The 3,027-nt window shown below is 48.6% G+C and overlaps 1 non-coding gene across 1 annotated transcript; it reads left to right on the forward strand.

Moving 5' to 3' along the window:
* Positions 1 to 221: 221 nt before the first annotated feature.
* Positions 222 to 358, forward strand: LOC119922715. Its single transcript, XR_005448704.1, has one exon. It is a non-coding gene; the product is annotated as a small nucleolar RNA SNORA7 (small nucleolar RNA).
* Positions 359 to 3,027: the final 2,669 nt, after the last annotated feature.

Genomic DNA, 3,027 nt, shown 5'->3' on the forward strand with positions numbered 1-3,027 from the left:
GAGAGAGCGGAGTCGAGGATGTCGCCAAGTTTGAGGGCTGGTGAGATGGGAAGGATGGTAGTGCCGTCTACAGTGATGGGAAAGTCAGGGAGCGGGCAGGGTTTGAGACCAGGGTTGGGCCAAGCGGCCCAGAGCCGCTTGGCTTAAACAAAGAGGAATTTCCATTTCCTCTTGTCGGGCAATCATTGAGCACTTATTATGTGGAGAGCACTGTACTAAGGCCCCTCACAGGGTCATGCCTGGAGAGTTTCCAGTACTCTACCAGTCTCGATTACCAGAGGGAGATTAAGCAGAGGCCTACCCGTTCCATTCCTAGCTTGGGCCATGGCTAGCGAGTGGAAGGGAATCTGTTACAAGTCAAAACTCGCCTGTGCTGGGCACCAGCGGCAAGCGAGAGAGTTGAGGGCGGAGACTCAAGTTTACTGTGCGAAAGGTGGCAATGGTAAACCACTTCCAGATTTTTACCAAGGAAACAATCTGTATACACTACCAGAACGATGGCAGATGCAAGTGGGACGTTCTGGGAGAGATGCGTCCATGGTGTCGCTATGGGTCGGAGAGGACTCGACAGCACAAGACAGCAACTGTACTAGGGGTTTGGGAGAGTACCTGGAGCCCTGCCCTGGTTCTTGCCCTCTGCTATGGGTGGGGCTGGGCCCCACCGCCTCTCCGACTCACAACCCTGTGGAACACTCTCTCTGTCTATCTCTGGCTCTGTTTCCCTCTCTTCTCTCCATATCTCTGTCTTTCTCTCTTACTCTTCTTTCTGTCTCTCCATTCTCTCTGTGTCTATCTCTCTCTTCTCTCTCTCTGTCTCTCTTCTCTCTCTCTTTCTCTCTCCCCTGGGGAGGGGGCCGCCTTTGGTGACATCTCCATTGGTCAGGGACTCTAACTTGGGGGGAGAACGGGGCCCTCCCTACCAATACAACTGCTCTCTTCACATTCCAGGCCAATGACTTCACTTCCTCCTCCTCCTCCTCCTCCTCCTCTCTTGGCTTTAACTGGCTCCCCTTTCCTGCCGGCTCTCTGGCCAAGCTCCAGGTGGGGTAAAGGTGGGTTCCTCATGAGCCAACCAGTTGGGGCACAGGCTGGGCAGCCCACCCTGACCCCTTCCTGCCCCCACCCCAGCCTCTGCCCTCCCCAGCTCCCCAAGGTCTTCCAGGGGTCCAGACAGACAGAGCCTGGGCCTGGGAATCAGAAGGACCTGGGTTCTAATGCCGATTCTGCCACGTATCTGCTGTGAGACCTTGGGCAAGTCGCTTTACTTCTCTGGGCCTCAGTTCCCTCATCTGGAAAATGGAGATTAAGAGAGTGAGCCCAAGCTTCTTAACTTGTATCTACTCCGGCACTCTGAACAGTGCTTGGCACCTAGTGAGCGCTTAACAAATACCATTATTATTAATAATAATAACACTATTAATAATCATAATGGTAGTAGTAGTAATAGTAATGCTAACTTTGTTAAGTGCTTAGTACATGCTAAGCAGTGAGTGTAATAAGCACTGGGGTAGATACAATATCATCAGATCGGACACAGTCCCCATCCCACATGGGCCTCACAGTCCATGAGGGAGGGAGAAGAGGAATTTACTCCCCTTTTTGCCGATGAGGACATTGAGGCCCAGAAAAGTTAAGTGGCTTGTCCGAGGTCACGCAGCAGGCAAGGTTCGGTGGTCAACATTCTAAAGTTCCCCTGTCATTTTACATAATTCATTACATTAAACGTGACACAAGAACACCCTTGTTCAGTTGAAAATCACTTTGGCAACAAAGCCCAGGTAGGATTTAGTCCTACAAATTAGTCTATCTCCCAGCCTTACTACATGCACAACCTCTCCAAGAGGCCTTCCCTGACTAAGCCCTCATTTCCTCTTCTCCCACTCCCTTCTGCATCACCCTCACACTTGGATTTGCTCCCTTTATTCACCTCTCAGCCCCGGATCAATTACTGTAATTTCTTTCTGTCATGTTTGTCTCCCCCCCTCTAGACTCTGAGCTCACTGTGGGCTGGGACTGTGTCTCCTGACTCTGTTGTATTGGGTTCTCCCAAGCGCTTAGTATGGTGCACTGCACACAAAAATATCACTGATTAATTGATAGATAATTGGCTTAAGGAAAAGTCATCTCCTGTCTTGGCACCCTTGTGACAGGAAGAGAGTTTGGGAGAGTAAACTACTACAGAGTAGGCAGACACGACTCCTGCCCACAAGGAGTTTAAAGATTAGAGGGAATAATGATAATAATAATAATAATAATAATGATAATAGAAGCACCATGGCATAGTGTATAGAGCACAGTCCTGGGAGTCAGAAGGTCATGGGTTCTAATGCCAGCTCCACCACTTGTCAGCTGTCTAGTGGCCTAGTGGCTAGAGTTTGGACCTGGGAGCCAGAAAGGATCTGGGTTCTAATCGCTACTCTGCGATTACATACTCTGCTGTATGACCTGAGGCAAGTCACTTGACTTCTCTGGGCCTCAGTTACCTTCTCTATAAAATGGGGATTGAGACTGGGAACCCCATGTGGGGCAGGGACCGTGTTCAACCTGATTTGTTTATATCTACCCCAGCGCTTAGTAGTGTGTGGAGCACACAGTAAGTGCTTAAATACCATTATTATTATCATTAATATAATTATTAATAATTGTACTATTTACTAAGCCCTTACTTTGTATCATGCACTGTTCTAAGCGCTGGGGTGGATACAAGCAAATCAAGTTGGACACTGTCCATGTCCCACATGGGGTTCACATTCTAAGTAGAAGGGAGAACATGTACACTAACTTGGGTTATTAGACTCTAGACTGTAAGCTCGCTGTGGGCAGGGAACGTTTCGGTAATATTGTTAGTCTCTGCAAGCGGTACGCACTCAAGTACGATCGACTGATCGGTATTTGTTAAAAAGAATAATAATGATAATAATTGTGTTATTTGTTAAGCACTTACTATGCCAGGCACTGGGGTAGATCCAAGCTAATCAGGTTGGACACAGTCCCTGTCCCACGTGGGTGGGCTCATAGTCTTAATAC

This window comes from Tachyglossus aculeatus, unplaced genomic scaffold (genome assembly GCF_015852505.1).
Source record: "Tachyglossus aculeatus isolate mTacAcu1 unplaced genomic scaffold, mTacAcu1.pri scaffold_121_arrow_ctg1, whole genome shotgun sequence".
Lineage (NCBI taxonomy): Eukaryota > Metazoa > Chordata > Mammalia > Monotremata > Tachyglossidae > Tachyglossus > Tachyglossus aculeatus.